The sequence below is a fragment of the Lipophrys pholis genome, assembly GCF_963383615.2.
Source record: "Lipophrys pholis genome assembly, chromosome: 3".
Classification (NCBI taxonomy): Eukaryota; Metazoa; Chordata; class Actinopteri; order Blenniiformes; family Blenniidae; genus Lipophrys; species Lipophrys pholis.
The window spans coordinates 28,688,402-28,705,971 of record NC_137627.1 but is presented as its reverse complement, the minus strand read 5'-3'; the positions used below and the strand labels follow the sequence as shown (position 1 = coordinate 28,705,971).

Below are 17,570 nucleotides of genomic sequence, written 5' to 3'. Positions count from 1 at the left end.
ACATTCCCGCCCTCCCTCCCTCACTACAGTAAAACACATTTCTGCCCTCCCTCCCTCCCTCCCTCACTACAGTAAAACACATTTCCACCCTCCCTCCCTCCCCCACTACAATAAAACACATTTCCTCCCTCCCTCTCTCCCTCCTTCACTACAGTAAAACACATTTCTGCCCTCCCTCCCTCCCTCCCTCCCTCCCTCCCCCTCCCCCTCTACAGTAAAACACATTTCCTCCCTCCCTCTCTCCCTCCCTCACGACAGTAAAACAAATTTCCGCCCTCCACCCTCCCCCACTACAGTAAAACACATTTCCTCCCTCCCTCTCTCCCTCCTTCACTACAGTAACACACACTTCTGCCCCCCATCCCTCCCTTCCTCCCTCCCTCCCTCCCTCCCTCCCCCACAACAGTAAAACACATTTCCTCCCTCCCTCCTTCACACATTTCCTCCCTCCCTCCTTCACACATTTCCTCCCTCCCTCTCTCCCTCCTTCACTACAGTAAAACACAGTCCCTCTCTCCCTGTAGACATAAAAGTAGACATTCAGTGAAAACATTGATCTGGGTCAATATACGGAGAGCCTCCCCCTGCCTCGCATAGTTCACCTCTCACAACCTCTCGCTCATGTCCACACGAACTGGGAACTGTCGCTTTACGTCTCCCAGTACGTCCCCTACATGAGTCTCCCAGGGACCGTCGTTTTGCCATTCAGCGTGCCTTGCACATGTCCTCATGCTTCTGTTGTTCTCGACTTTGGCTTGGATCGGTCTGTAACCTGCTGGATTCGGGATTTGTTTGAGGAGGCGGGAGGATTCTTCAACTGTCAGTCTCCAGACCCTGCACAGGCCTTTGAGGACGTCAGCGAACTTTTCTCCTCACTGACTGATGGGAGGAAGCCAGGTCTCGGGGTCCAGAAGCAAATGAGAGTCCATGTGGCAGAGGATGAGAACGGGGTTCCCGTCGGCACCTGGAAATTCGATCATGGGCAGGGTGTGGATCTCGCCAGGTTCAATGAGAAGGAGGAAGAGGAGTAGGAGGAGGAGGCCCCGTTGTTAGGGCTTCTCAGGAGGCCAGTGCGAGCGCAGTGCCGGGGAGGGGCCCAGTCGTCCATGTCGTTCCACAAGCCTCAAGAGATAGCAACCTCGGAGTAGGAGGGCTAGGGAGATGTCTCCCAGCATATGGAGGAGGAGAAGAAGATAATGGATTGGTGTGAGAAAATGCTTCTTCTGATTCAACCTTATTTTTTTAATTTTTTGTTTTGTTTTTTTCAGTCCAAAATCTTTTACCCATAGTCAGATTTTTAGTTGTCAGTGCCATATTTATTTTGTCAAGTCTGCCACTATCGGAGAGGTCTAGTCCACTTCATTATCCTTGTTACCTCCGGAGGATTTACTATTATTACCTATTACTGACAGCTTCGCCCAGTTTTGTCAGTCTTCAATACGTACGCCAACGAATTGGAATCTGATAGCCTCGCCAGGTTTTATCAGTCATCAATGCATACGCTGATGCATTGGAATCTTATAAATAACTGACAAACTATCCACCATCCATCCATTTCCTTCCGCTTATCCGGAGCCGGATCGCGGAGGCAGCAGTCTAAGCAAGGATGTCCAGACTTCCCTCGCCCCAGACACTTCTTCCAGCTCTTCCAGTGGGACCCCAAGGCATTCCCAGGCCAGCCGAGAGACATAGTCTCTCCAGCGTGTCCTAAGTCTGCCCCGAGGCTTCCTACCAGACGGACATGCCCGGGGGGCATCCCAAACAGACGCCCAAGCCACCTCAGCTGGCTCCTCTTGATGTGGAGGAGCAGTGGCTCTTCTCCGAGCTCCTCCCTGGTGACTGAGCTCCTCTAAGGTTGCGCCCAGCCACTCTACGGAGGAAACTCAATTCAGCCGCTTGAATCCAGGATCTCGTTCTTTCGGTCATGACCATAGGTGAGGGTAGGAACGAAGATCGACCGGTAAATCGAGAGCCTCGCCTTTTGGCTTAGCTCCTTCTTCACCACCACCGGACCGATACAGCGACCGCATAACTGCAGACGCTGCACCGATCCGCCGGTCGATCTCACGCTCCATCTTCCCCCCACTCGTGAACAAGACCCCGAGATATTTGAACTCCTCCACTTGGGACAAGGGCTCTCCACCGATCTGATCCTCATCCCAGTCGTGTCACACTCGGCTGCAAACCGCGCCAATGCACACTGAAGGTCCGGGTTTGATGAAGCCGACAGGACCACATCGTCTGCAAAAAGCAGAGACGGGATCCTGTGGTCCCCAAACCAGACCCCCTCCGGTCCCTGGCTGTGCCTAGAAATTCTGTCCATAAAAGTTATGAATAGAACCGGTGACAAAAGACAGCCCTGCCAACGTGCACTGGGAACAGGTCCGACTTACTGGCGGCAATGCGAACCAAACTCCTGCTCCGGGTGTACAGGGACCAGACAGCCCTTAGCAAAGGGTTCTGGACTCCATACTCCCGGAGCACCCTCCACAGGACGTCCCGGGTGACACGGTCGAACGCCTTCTCCAGGTCCACAAAACCTGACAAACTATATCTCTATAGAATTGTCTTTTTATTACTCAAAGGCTGATGCTGTATCTCTACAGTATTGCCCGAAGGACTGGACTCTACGACACTCGTGACTTTTAAATTCTTAGTCAGATTTGGCACTTTTAGTCAATGAAAAACTTTGTTATATTATTCTAAATAAAAATGACAGTCTTACCCGATTCATTTTGGTGATAACCAAGTCTGATAAACCTGGTTAAATTAGTGGAGGACGTCAATGGGTCCTTTCACACAGGATGCGGAACTGACAACCGATGGTCCGGTCCCGGAGGGTCCTCCTTCCATCAGCCTCACAGGTACGAGGAGATTTTGTATACACAGAAATCAGTGGCCTTTCTCCGTCTGGTCCCGGTTCGGCGGTCAAATTCGCATCCCACTTCTGACACCAAATTGTCGTGGACATTTTGTTGCTGTTGTCGATGCTGTTTGGAATAAAGTGTTAGAACAAGGTTTTTCTGTCAGGAGAAGTTTATTGGGGTCCCCAAGGCACAGGATCATGCAGAGTGCATTCAGCTGTCTGCAGGATAGAGTGTGCGTCTCACAAGTTGCGCCTGTGAGTCTTAACCGGTGGGTAGGAAAAGGAGGGGTTTGAAGCAGAACAATTGAACTGTTAAGTTTTAGCAATAGCAGACCATTGACCTTGGTTCCCAGGCAGATAAGGCCTTGCTGGAGAAGGGAGTGAGGGAATCTTTGCTAGTTGAAAGCCAGCTGGAAAAGGGAGTGAACCAAGAGTTGCTAGCTTAAAGCCAGGAAGGTAGGAAGCCTATGATGATCAAATATAGTGAGTATAAGGCCAAGATATAATTTTACCACAACAGGAGAAATAGGGAAATTATGATATTTCACACAAACCCAGGTTGATACTTCATAATTCATTCTGCATTTGACATGCAAAATTCCATCTTGATAAAGCATACCTTTTTGGTTTGTATACTTCAGCATGTCTGCTTGAACTGCTACCACTTTCTGCAGATACTACTGTATACTCACAGCTGTCACTGTACATTCCAACTATTTTGAGATTTAAAAAACACACATACAGTATATGCAAATATGGGGATGGGGGTAAAGAGATAACATAAGCAAATCACCTCTCTCCACACAGGCTTGCATGGACCGTGATCTCCTCATCACACCACACGACATACCACCTGAAATTTTAAGGGAAGATGCTTTAAATTACAGAGCCAAAAGAATGATCGCAGGTACCAAAGGAATAAAGTGGTTATGGACTAACCTGCTTGCTCTTCACAACACAGACATCATCATCAGACTGCAGGTTAGCAAAACATTATTTTTAATTAACATTTATATTTTCCTTTTTTATTATTTATTTTTATTATAAGTGATGTAACTAAACAATCAAAAAATATGCTAATCTCACCTCATCTGTGTCCATAGCTGATTTTTGTCCTGTGCATGGCCTTATGTGCACTGCAAGCATTTGCAAGGGCATTTCTTCTTGACACTGGTAGCATGTCTTCCTTGGCATTTTAGAAAATCTATGACAGTCGAGAGGCAGAGGAGATGTGTCCAATGTCTCCTGCAGCGGTACAATGTAGACGGTTGTTATGTCCTGCTCCTCTGCAGCCTCATAGGAGGGTCATGGTGCTGCAGGTGTGTTTTTCCTCTCCTCTGTTGTGTCATTCAAGTGGTCAGGCGGTGGTGTGCAGAGAGGGGAAAGCCAGTGTAGGTACCAGATCTGTCCGGGCTACCAGATCTGTCCGGGGCGGGGCTTGTGCATACGCTCAGGCTACCAGATCGGTCCAGGGTGGAGTTCGTGCCTGCGCCTGTCAATGACGTCACACACAATATGATCTACGGTAGTCATTCTCAAAGTGTGGTACGTGTACCACTAGTGGTACTCGGGGCTCCCTCTAGTGGATCTAGAGGATCACTGAAATAAATATAAATGCGCCAGCATCAACAGTTATTCACAGTAGCAGGCAAGAATTGATGGCAAGAGGTGGAGGTTTTTAACCCTTTGGGCCCTAAAGCTCATTTTGACTGGTTTCACTGCTGTTGCTTTTACGTTCATATCTCACTATATAAAGTGTTTTTCTTGAAAATTTGGTACCGGCGCGTGAACTAATCAGTTGCGGGGTCACAGGCTGTGCTAGTCGGCGTGGTCATGCCCAACTGATGGTGGGCACAGGTGGGCATCTCCGCCTATACAGCTCCGGACAACGTTTCTGAACATGAATTTCCATATACAATCGAGTTCTTATAAAAAATAAAGTTTTTATGTGAAAACGGTTATTCAGCGGTGCTTTCTGTGGACTGACCCCAACAAAGGGACCTAATTTCAAGGTTCGCATCACGGCAACCCACGGTAGAGCGTTTATACCCGTTAACTTAGTCTGTACTGCTCCTGAAAACACAGGATTTAGCCAGCTCTGTGAGAAAAGTCCTATCGAAGCTGATTCTCGTGAAAAAAGTTAAGTATTTTGTGTGTAAAATGACTTTTCACGTCGAGTCCCTGAGGTTAGCGGGTCGCTAAGCGTAGCGCTACGGGCGATCATGACACGAAGTGCAGCAACTACCGTAACGCTGCCGGCTGATTACAAATATGGATGAATTGGACGGTGGAAGAGGAGATGCTTCGATCGCTTCTAAAGCCGTTACCTACTTCATAATGTTTATCGTCTGAAACACTCAGTCCGTGAATAAAACATAATTTCCTGAAATGCCAGCCATATTTCATTTTTGATTGGCTCAAGCAGGGGCCATGTGACACGAGAAGGGCGGGGGATCCAAGATCTATAGTAGAATGATAGAGAGACATTCGCTAGAATCCATTGACCATCTTTTTTATCATAGTTTTATTCTTAATCTTATTGTTCTTCCTCTGTGTGTGTGTGTGTGTGTGTGTGTGTGTGTGTGTGTGTGTGTGTGTGTGTGTGTGTGTGTGTGTGTGTGTGTGTGTGTGTGTTTCTGTTTCAGAAAGCAGCCATACAGCAGAGTGTGAAGTTCAGGCAGCCTGTTTTGATTTTTTTTTTAATCAAGTACAGTACATTCTTTACTTAACATTTAAGTACAGTACAGTTTTACTTAATCTTTAAGAACAGTTTTTTCTTCATTTGTTTTTCATTTATTTAAGTACAATGTTTATTTAACTTTTCTGTGCAATATATTTTAATTGAATCATTATTAAAGTTCAGTCTTTTATTTTCCTATATTTAAGTGCAGTGTTACTAGTCTAACTGTGTAAAATGTTACAATGGCTGACAATATTGAATATACTGCTTTAGGAGTAAAACCTCTGCCTTGTTTTTGATGAATGCTTAAGCTTACTAGGCTACTGTAAAGTGTTGGTCATTATGGTGGTACTTGGAGAGCCAAGTATTTTCTGGGTGGTACTTGGTGTAAAAAGTTTGAGAACCACTGATCTACGGCAACTCCATATAAACAAACTACATTACCAGCTGGATCGATAGATAGATAGATAGATAGATAGATAGATAGATAGATAGATAGATAGATAGACAGATAGATAGATAGATAGATAGATAAACTTTTTCATGAGAATTCTACCTTTGTCGCTATGTCCAATATTATAATATTGTGTATGTATTTGGAAATATCATGAAAACAGTCGCTTATCTCTACATTATATCTTTACATTCCTTCTCATTCATGTGGCCACAATATTTATCTTCAGTCTTGGAAAACACTCAATACTTGTTATTTCAATTTAAATAAATCCTTGGTTTGAACTTTCATTCTGTTTCCTGGCTGCTTCCTGCGCTTGAGCCTCCGATCACCCCACCATAACACTGATGCGAACTTCATCATGATGAACTGTCAGCCAAACTTCAGTGAAAAGGGGACATCAAAGGAGAGAACCGAGAGGAAGATAATCAACTTCCTGCAAGACTTCTTAGAAGAGATGGAAATACAAGGTACTATATGCGGTACAATATAGACCCACATCATTTGAATGTTTTATTGAGCTTAATGTATGAAGCATGTTTTGTGGTGTTAAAACTTTTTAAAGACTGTTACATTGATTTTCCCATCCATGTAGGTTGAAACTTATATTCATATTTGTATGTTTATCACCGAGGGCGAGACAGACGAATCAACTGGTGACACACAATTTCTTGAAGTGCTGCATGTACAACAGTGGATGACCGGGCAATCTCACATCCCCATCCTCCCTGATGAAAAGAAATTCTTCAGCATAAAGTGCAACTTCAACCATGACTGCAGAGAGCAGCTTGGAGATCACTTGGTGTGTTACCCAACTGTCACTCTGTGTACTCAGATGGTGACATTTCCGGTACAGCAGCTTGGTACTTATGATAATTTTAAAAGAATCATGAGTTAGGCGGTGAGATATGTTGGTGGATTCCACAGAGCTTAATACTACCTCTGGGGCTAAACAAGAGAAAATGATTTATTAATGTTAAGGCTATGTGGTTCGGTGCTTTTGTTTATGGTTTAGTTCTAAAGGTTAAAAATTATGCATTGTAATTCAGTGAGTAAAAGTTCAAGCATCCGTTGCAAAATCTGTTTATTTTCTTATTTTTGGTTGAACACAAATTGCAAGAATTGTGTGTACAAGTCACGACCGCGTGCTTGACAGGGTTCAAGAGGATCAACACTTTTAAGTTGTTCCAGGCCTTCGGTATCCAGTGGGCACACAAATTCAGAGACCACAATGGCACCATTGGAGTGTTCCCTCTGTATGGCATTCTCCCAGTCGATCCCTGGGTCTTGAAGATCCTACAAATGAAGAAAAAAAAAAATTACATTTTGTAATATTGAACTACTCGTTGTTGGGGAGATATAAATAAGGATCTATTAATTAGGAATATTATTACTTTTGTGATATAACCACTCAATATGCTGGAGGGATTTAAAGACAAGATATATGTTCCCCGCATTAGTCATCTTTTAGTACCATATAAATCACCCGGGCCTCCTGCTGGTGATCACTGCTCTGTGGTTTGAAAACATGCTTACCCTTGCAACACAACTGTTTTTAATGTCATACGATCCGTTTTGAACAATGTACCTGAAGTCTTTCCCCTTCGTCAAGATCTTGTAGATGTCCCATGCACCACAGCTGTTCAGGAGTGAGACCTCCCTCTGTTCGCAGAGGATGATTGTTCCATCCTTTGGTGAATGTGTCAAGGTCTGCCCGAAGTTGAGGGACAAAGATGTAGTGCACACCGAAGAGCTGAACCACATCTGAGATGTCAAGCAGGCCATCTTCCTCCAGAGACTGAAGAACATCATGTTACTTGCTCGTGACTGCAACCCAGACATCCCGCCAAAGTCTCTACACCCTTGAATATACAGAGATTTTTGTTTTCGTCTGCCAGAACTACAAGATTATGTAAAGATGTTCAGACTGAAAAACTATTTACCTCTGATTATGAACACTCTTTCCTGAGATAAAGCTTGCTCTTCCAGTTCCCTGTGCAGCAAACATGAAGTGTGCAATGTCCAGGTTCCCAACTCTCGTACCCTGAGATAATACATTTTAACATTTAAAAACTTTTTCTTTAACTTTAGTCGGTTGAAGTCATCATATTGTTGCTAGTATGTAATACATTTAAGAAAAAAAAACTGCCACATCTCTCCACATTGTGTGTGTGTGTGTGTGTGTGTGTGTGTGTGTGTGTGTGTGTGTGTGTGTGTGTGTGTGTGTGTGTGTGTGTGCGTGCGTGTGTGTGTGTGTGTAGGCAGATTACCTGGATAGTAGACCATGAAGCTCAGTGGATCTCATGGAAAAGGACAATGCAAAATGCAGTAGATGCTTTGTTGTTTGTTGCTGCATCCAAATACATTATCTGCAATAAACCTTGAGAAATATTACATATTTCAGTAGCTGTATTACACTCTTTACAGTCAGTCACTTTATCCATGCTATATAATGATCAAGATTCATTACTGAGGAGCTGAAATGTTCATGAAATTGCAGTGATAAAATAACATCCTAAGCAGCATAGGTCTGCTACATTCCTGTGTGGAATTTGCACTCTCCAACAATATGCAGTTAAATACAAAACGATTTACATTAAGCTGAGCAAAACATTATTACATTCCTTGAGTAGCCGTCCACTCCACCAAAGATCACAATATTGTACCTGCAGGGGAATAACCAAGGTTGTTTTAAATGTATGACACAACTCCACTATTAACATTCTGTATGTAGATAATTGTATAAACAAGTTATTTCAGTCTACCTTATCAGTTTATGATTTGTGTCAAACAGCTTTGTTATCATCCTCCTGTCACCCACAACCCCCACAGGGTTGAGACTGCAGCCCATGACAGAACCCGCCGTCTTCACCGGTTTGTTCAGACTTTTCCTCTCAACAGTCAATTTGTGAAAAGTCCTGAGTCCTTCCTGCACACCAAAAGACCTCAGAGTGTTTAGAGTCCTGTCCAAGGCCCCCCTTTACACAACAATGTATAGTGTAGTGAATAAGTTTTTGATCCGGTGAAAACCCAGGTATTTGTAAGAGTCTGCTATCTCAGTCTTCATTCCCTAGATGTTCACCAGAGAGGGAGGGGTGACTCTATAGCCACGGTCCCACTGCAGACAGTACGGTAAAATGTAGACTAGGTTGTGAACAAGTAAGTGTGTTGAGCGAAGAACACGGAAGTGGCCGGCGGTGGCTGGCTGCAGCTCATCCGAGTAAAGTTTTAAGCCTCCGTTCTCTGTGACACAGCTTAAACTTTCTCATTCTGGCAGTGTCCAGCTCCTGCTGAATCTCCTCCTCTCCTGTTACTGAGAGGAACAGCTGCCTTGTTGGTGCTGTGGAGCGTCGACATTTCAATAAACCGGTAAAAAAACAGCTCTACCTTTTTACATCCTCATCACACACCATAGTCAAAGCCAGAGTCTAAGCGCATCTGACGTAATTACGTCAATGCTGCTCCGCTCGGACGTCCACGGATTTCAATTTCACGACCCATGAAACTACACACCATCCAACAGTGAGTCAAAAATTACCGGCCCATGCTTGATCTGCACGCAGACCGGAGTTGTCAGCAAAGTGGATCATCACTTTAACTTTCTGCATGCAGCCAGCTTTAATGCCAACTACCCTCCAAAATCTCACAGCCACAAAACAGAAATTGAAAACATAACGTGATACAAGCCCTCCGTGTCTACGATATGTCGGCATTGGCACAAGTGAGTGCAACAGCACATCATCGCTTGTTTCATGGAACCTTGCCAAAGCTAAGAAACAATTTGCTAATGCTGAGTTAATTTATTTTTTTTTAATCGCAATTAATATAGTTGATGAAGTTTAAAGTTGTTGTAATAGTAATTTTACAATGTATGTTCTATCAAGATGCATTACTGCCCTCTAGTGGCATGGCTGTGTTACTGTAAAAGAAAACAAGTAAATAAACTACAGGTTATGGGCCCAGAGGTCGCTGGAAAAAGCTGCTAAACACGGATTTTTTGTAGGTCATAAACAGTGTTGTGGGGTTCACAATGGAAGTATGCAGCAGGACAAGTCAAAAACAGTGGGAGCCGACAGCCCCAGCTCATGGAGATGTTACAAATGCGGGAAGGAGGGACATATCAAACGTGATTGTCCAAGCACTAAAAAGAAATACAAAACCCACAAGGCTAAAAGCATGATGTGTGAGGATACAGAGGACTCATGTGAGGGTGCCTTTGTTGTAAGTAAGTCAAGTCAAAGTGATTTACAACAAGGAGACTGGTTGATTGATTCTGGGCCATCAAAACATATGACATGGAACAAAGAAGGACTTCAACACTACCAGCAGGTCTCAGAACCACAATCTGTGAAACTTGGTGATGGTAGAGTGGTTGAGGCTCTTGGACTGGGGAACATAAGGCTTCAAATGTCAGTCAAAGTAAGTGGTGTTAAAAATGTAACAATGTATGATGTACTGTATGTTCCCAAGTTATCTATGAATCTTTTCTCAGCGGGAGCTGCTGCCAGGAAAGGAAATACAGTGTAGTTCAAAAAGTCTCACTGCTACATACGAGGAAAGGATGGAACTCTTCATGGAATGGGAACACAGAGATCGGATGGGTTGTAGGTCCGTGTACCTTCCGGCCATTCGATTTTCATTTTGATGTCGGAGAACGAAAAACCGGAAACCATCCGATTTTCGTTTTTCGATTTGATATCGGGAAACGAAAAACGGGAGACAGCTCGTCTCCCGTTTTTCGTTTTACAATTGAAAATCGAAAAACGAAAATCAGATGGTTTCCCGTTTCCCAAAATGCATTTCTTAAACAAAAATCGGGAAATAAAATACGATGGTAATTCTTTATTTCAAGTTTGATTTGCCGGAAAACCCGGAAGTCGACCCTCTTCTTCGTCTGTTGCTGCCGCTGCTTTACCATCCAGACTCGTCTGGCTTTCCCCTCGGTGATATTCTTGTATAAATTTAATGATTAAAAACTTTAAAAAATGTCTTTGGACGGTTGCGCCAACGTAATAGTGGACACGGACCCCAACGGCATGACTACGGGTGAAATGAGAGTTTCAGGGAGGAATGTCTGAAGATGGATCTCCAGCAGAGCCAGGCTTCTCCACCTACATGGAGCTCCACCAGAGCCAGGCTTCTCCACCTACATGATGGAGCATGACCTCCAAGCTGAAGCTGCTTCAGCTGCTGCTGAGGTGAGCAGCGTTGTACGAGATTAATTTATGATATACATTACATCATTAAAATCGCGTCTTTTCATTGATTTGACTGCAGTCTCACAGCGCCCCCTACTGTCAGAAGCAGCACACTTGCAGATTGTCCTCAGAGCTCAGTCATCACATTAAATGAAATATTTCTCAGGAGAGAAAAATCCAAATTAAAAACTAAATAATGATTATAAATGTGAGATTCAGTAGGGTTAATTTTTAGTTACACTATAATATTTGCACATTCTAAAAAAACAAATGACACCGTTTTGTATTTTGGTTAAAATACAATAATAAAATATAAAAATGTATTATTAGTGTTGTTTTTCTTGATACTATTACTATTAACTACCTGATGCAGCTCTGTATGCAGTTATGTGTCATTTTCATCATCTTACTGATTTATGTGTTGCTTTAATTGATGGTTGAGATGATGACAGGATTGTGCCTTCTAAAGGAAGACGTGCCAGGGAAAGGACAGGAGCAGCTTTACAAGAGATTCAACACCGCAAAACACATTTTCTGCAGACGGCATCAAAATCGATCGGTTTTCTTTGTTGCTGTTCTTTTTCTGAGCGGTACTTTGTGAAATTGACGTGCTCTGATAATTAATATTCTGATGATTAAATCTCGATGTTGCTTTGCAGGAATGGTATTGTTAAAAAAAATTATGTTTTACTTTATCATGCATTTAAATCTTTTGTTGTTGTTTACATGCACTCAGAGGTTATTTGTGATATGCAAATCCCTTTTCTTTACTTTCAGAAGCATCACATTGAAAGGAGTTGGGGGAAGGATTGTATGTTTTTCTTACTGTGAGCCATTAAGTTTGTTGAACTAAAATTGGAATTATATTCAACTGAGCTCCAACAAAATGTAATTCTCATGTTTGCATGTCTTATTTGTTTATTGGAAAGGTTGTACTGTGACATTCTCTTCTTTCAAGAATAAAGTAATAAAATGGTCTTAAACTTTGTGTATTCTGTCTCCCTGAGGTTTTTACTAGGAAATTCTCCTGACAACTTTGTAGATGAATATCAACTATAAAATAAAGGGCTGCCTGACTCATTTGCTGGATCAAGAGTTCCTCAGTCTACAAGATGGGGTTGCCAGGTTCTTTGTCTCAAGCCTTGCCTGCCAGGTCACCAGCTTTGGCATCAGCCAGTTTGAGTCCTTACTGCCACAGAGTGCCGACCCTACGTCCTTTCTGGAGGCTCTGCAGCTCCTCATCCGGCTCAGCAGTGAATGAAAAAGCAAAGGAAAAAAGTGCAACATGTGATTTTAACAAAATATTCATTCTTAATGAGAGAATTTGCTCTTTCAATAAAGTTAGTTGAAAAAAGGTGGGATTTCCATTTTGTATTTAAATCTTTTTTTATATTAAATATTAAGACATGGTTTGTTCATGAATTAAATGAATAAAAAAAAACATTTAACCAACACCTGGGATATGAAATAATGCTAAATTAATTCCATGCTATTTCAAATAACATAACAAAAGTAAGGTTTTATTTAGTAATTTTTTGTTTAATTTCAAACACAAAAGGGAAAAAACATAGATTGTAGTTGAAAAGCTAACGTGCGTGAAAATGAGTAGGGGTACGCTTAATAAATCCTAGCCCCTCTCCAGTTAATCTATTTGCACCGTGTGTATTTTTTATTTATTTATTTTTTTTAATCTGCAGCAGCCAGATAAACATCTAAATCAACTGGTGGGCGAGTTTGAAGCTCACACAGACAGCCTGAAGAGGGCAGCAACGCAATGCGCCGTTGTTTACTCTCATCAAGCGAAGAAGAGGGTCGACTTCCGGGTTTTCCGACAAATTGAACTTGAAATAAAGAATTACAGTCGTATTTTATTTCCCGATTTTTGTTTAAGAAACGCATATTGGGAAACGGGAAACCGTCCGATTTCCGTTTTTCGTTTCCCGATATCAAATCGAAAAACGAAAATCGGATGGTTTCCGGTTTTTCGTTCTCCGACATCAAAACGAAAATCGAATGGCCGGAAGGTACACGGACCGTTGTATCAGCTGGACACTGAGGGAAGCTGCACAACCTGTCATGGAGCATCAAGTGCATCAGTTCCAGTAAGTCTGTGGCAAAGTTCAATGCAAACCCAAACACTGCACATCTCACAGCTGTGAAAAGAATCCTAAGATACTTGAAAGGTACGTTAAACCTAGGACTCAAAAACCAGAGGTCAGACACTGGAACTTTGGTTGGATTCTCAGATGCTGACTGGGCAGGAGATCGGGATGATTGACGCTCTACTACTGGAAACATCTTTCTTCTTGCTGGGGGAGCAGTTGGTTGGCTAAGCAAGAAACAGGCAACAGTTGCACTTTCAACTGCAGAAGCAGAGTATGTCACTTTGAGCCAGGCCACACAAGAAGGAACTTGGCTGAGATGACTACTAACTGAACTTGGAATGGAGACCATATCAACAGTCATAGAGGAGGATAATCAAGGAGCAATTGCAATTGCAAAGAATCCTGTTGACCATGCAAGAACACAGCACATTGACATTCGCTACCACTACATTCGTGAATGTGTCCAAAATGGAAAAATACAACTGAAGTATTATTCAATGGATAAAATGAACGCTGATATCTTAACCAAGCCACTGCCAAAACAAAAGTTTGAGTACCTCAGAGAGGAGATTGGACTGTGCGCAATTTAAAACTTGTATAAAAGACCTATACTGTGTTCATTGTTAAGATAGACTTAATACTGTGTTACACATGTTTTTGTGTTAAAAGGAAATGAAGGAGTTCTGTTTTAAACCATGTTTAAAAGTTTGGCATATAGGTATATAACCGTGTTTTCAAAAAAAATAAAAAATGACAACAGTAACTGTAAAATTGAAAATACCATCGTAAAATTAAGTGGGAGTGTCGTAATAGTAATTTTACAATGTATGTTCTATCAAGATGCATTACTGCCCTCTAGTGACACGGCTGTGTTACTCTCAATAAAAACCATGTAAACAAACTACAAAAGTCACGACAAGAAAAGAAAGAAAATGTTTTTTAGAGCTGTTAAAGGTGCGTTTACACATAACGACGACAAGTTTGGCAAGAATCTCAATTCCTGACCACGAATCACGATTTTGACCTGAATTCTATGATTCAGGGTCAAGGCGTCACGCCGTCACAGACAGTCACCACCTTTTATCATGAGTTACAAGTAAGAGCAGGAAACAGTGGTGGATCATCACGAGTCATTATGCACTGTCACCATTATTGTTTCGCGGTGTCGCAAACTAATATGCCCAGAGCTGCATGCTGCGGCGGGCTGCATGCTGCGGCGGGCTGCATGCTGCGGCGGGCTGCATGCTGCGGCGGGCTGCATGCGGCGGCGGGCTGCATGCGGCGGCGGGCTGCATGCGGCGGCGGGCTGCATGCGGCGGCGGGCTGCATGCTGCGCCTGTCATGATTCCAGGAGGGGGGCAGACCCAAGATGCAGAACACACGAGACCACGTTAGACAGATTTGAAAAGTGAAACTCAAAAGTTTATTGGGAAATCCTTCAGCTCCCAGACAACCACCGCAGAGAAGCCTCTCCACGGTGCAGGATGGGAGAGGATGGCGAGGATCAGGAGTCCGCAGGAAAACAGGACTGTTGCGAGCTCAGGGATCATCACTCGGGGGGAAAACGCTGAAGAGAGGGCTGGCACAAACGACTATCCTCACAGGAGTACGGACTGGCAACGACCACTGGCAGCTCCAGGCTTTTAAGGGCGGAGCCGCTGATGAGCCACAGGTGAAACGAGTTATCCTCCCCAACGGCTGCGCCTGCTCTGCTGTCAAAATGCGAGGGGGAGGAAGGAACACCACACAAACAGAACAGAAAGACAACACCCACCAAAACAAACAGAACACAAAACATAAAACTGCCACCGAATCCTGACAGCGGTGGGCTGCCCGCTGCGGCGGGCTGCACCCTGCTGCGGCTGCACCCTGCGGCGGCTGCACCCTGCGGCGGGCTGCTGTGCGTTGCGCATCATCACTTTCATTAATCTGTCAGGAATGTGGCGAATTGGGAGAATTTATTATAGTCAGTTGTGGATTTTGCTATGACAGATATGTCCAGCCATAGATATAATAAAGAGTAGGCACCTCATTGATTGGGGAGGGTCACATCAACAGTGCCGCCATCTTGGACTGGTGGTGGTGGAGGCAGGGGTGAATGAACATAGACGACGGAAAGAGGTACTCCTCAATCTCTAAGTAGAATTCTAAGTTGAATTTTGAAACGATTTCCAAACTGTTTGATTTTTTAAAAACGTCATACATGTAGCTACTTTGTTTAGTGTTTGTTAATGTGCAGTATACACTTTGTTTCTTGTATGTTAATGTGCAGTGCACACTTTGTTTAGTGTGCCAAGGCACACTAGTGTATACACCGTGAGTGTTAATGTGCAGTATACACTTTGTTTAGTGTGTGTTAATGAGCAGTATAGACTTTGTTTCTTGTGTGTTAATTTGCAGTACACACTTTGTTTAGTGTGCCTTGATGTGTAGTATAGACTTTGTTTAGTGTGTGTTAATGTGCAGTATACACTTTTTTTTACTGGGCCATCAATGTGAAATTGATTGACAATGTTTTGTAATTCATGTGAAGTGGATGCAGTCAATAAATTCTGGATTTCTTCAATGAGACAGATATCGTAATGTATCGTGGATGAAATTTCCAGCGATATACCTAGCAGAATCGCTGTATTGTAATAATACTGTTATTGTCAGGTCTCTGTGTCTGCCTCTGTGTGTCTCACCTCTTGTTTCCAATTAAATGTTCTACTTGTGTCCACCCCTTCCTTGTGTATTTAAACTTCTCTCCCTCTGTTGTCCTTGTCGGATCGTCTCGTCCACATGTCTTGGCTCCTCGTCACTTGTCTCGCCTCTGGTCAGCCCGTCGCTCTTCTTATCTCACTGCCCTTGTCTCTCCTCGTGTTCCTTGGACTTTTTGTTACAATAAACCTGTTTTTTATGGAACTGGCTGAGTGTGTGTTTGGGTCCATCTGGCAAAACCATGACAGAACGATCTGACCATCATGGACCCAGCAGACCAGTTCCACACAAATCCTTCAAGGCTTCCCTGCAACTTGTTCCTGCTCACCTGTGACCTGATCCAGCCCGGCTTAGGCACCTGCGACCCGTTCCTGTCCGGCCTAGGTACCTGTGACCCATTCCAGTCCGGCCTAGGCACCTGCGACCCGTTCCGTGGCCTGTTTCCCTCCCACTGACCTGTTCCCGTGTGGCTTGTTTCCCCCCAGTCCTGTGTTCCCCCCCTCAGTCTCTTGTTTCCCTTGTTCCCTGACCTGTCAGTCCCTGTTCCTAGTTTCCCTGTGGCCCCCGTACCTTCCGAGTTCCCCATGACCCCGGTGCATTACGAGTCACTTCCGAGAACTATCTTCAGATGCATTACATCACAATAAGAATGGCAGGAATGAACTCAGGAACTCATCGTGCTGATGTGTAAATGCACCTTTAAGCAACTGCCGCTGTCGGTTAATACTGCTACAAGAAGAGTGGAGGATTTAGCTAACTGTAAATCCCTCCCTGTATTTCTGCCTCTGTCTCTCTCGGTGTGTAAATAATTAGATAGTTGGTTTTACACTGTGACCCTCAACACAAGTTTTGAAAATCTCAGGCTTGGATTATTACTAAAACTACCTTGACTACTACTACTATAATAATGATGATGATGATAATAACAATGATAATAGTAATGATGTCAACATCAGCTAAAACATATGTAGTTAAAACAACTTTTACTGACAGTGCAAAAAACCTGCGACTGTTCTGGCCATTGGTGTGGCATGCTGGTCAGATGTTTGCACTGGGGGGGAAATAATTGAGGACCCCTGTCCTATGACATTTACAGAGGTGGGGGCGGGGGGTCCTCAGGGTTGATCTTAAATATGTAGGGGGTCCAGGACCCCAAAAAGGTTGAGAACCACTGCTTTAGACTTAATAAAGCATGTTTATGCTTACAAAATATGGAACACCTACATTTTGTAATAACATACCCTTTGAGAAGACTGAAGTTGTCTCTTTGGATTTATTAAAGTATTATTTTGTTATATATATTTTTTTTCTTTGATCCACACAGAGGAAGCATACTTTTAATGAATTAATACTGAGTAATCCGTGAGTAAACTTTAAGTATTGTATAAGAGTCTGGGATTAGAGACAGTGCTTTTAGACCCTCTATTGGGCCTCATGTTTGACAACCCCATACAGAAAGAAATGGAACCATCTGTCAATGAGCAGAAGAAGCCAGTTTGAATGTTCTGTCAGCAGTACTGAGGTCGCAGCCACTCTGCTTCTGTGCAAAATTGAACAAAAGCGGCTG

At 43.4% G+C, this 17,570-nt stretch overlaps 1 long non-coding RNA gene across 1 annotated transcript; it reads right to left on the bottom strand.

Moving 5' to 3' along the window:
* Positions 1–1,265: 1,265 nt before the first annotated feature.
* On the bottom strand, positions 1,266–5,256 carry LOC308106937. Its single transcript, XR_013935177.1, has 4 exons — positions 5,198–5,256; positions 3,953–4,358; positions 3,660–3,719; positions 1,266–2,990 (listed from the first exon to the last, which is right to left on the bottom strand). It is a non-coding gene; the product is annotated as an uncharacterized lncRNA (long non-coding RNA).
* Between the last annotated feature and the right edge of the window lie 12,314 nt (positions 5,257–17,570).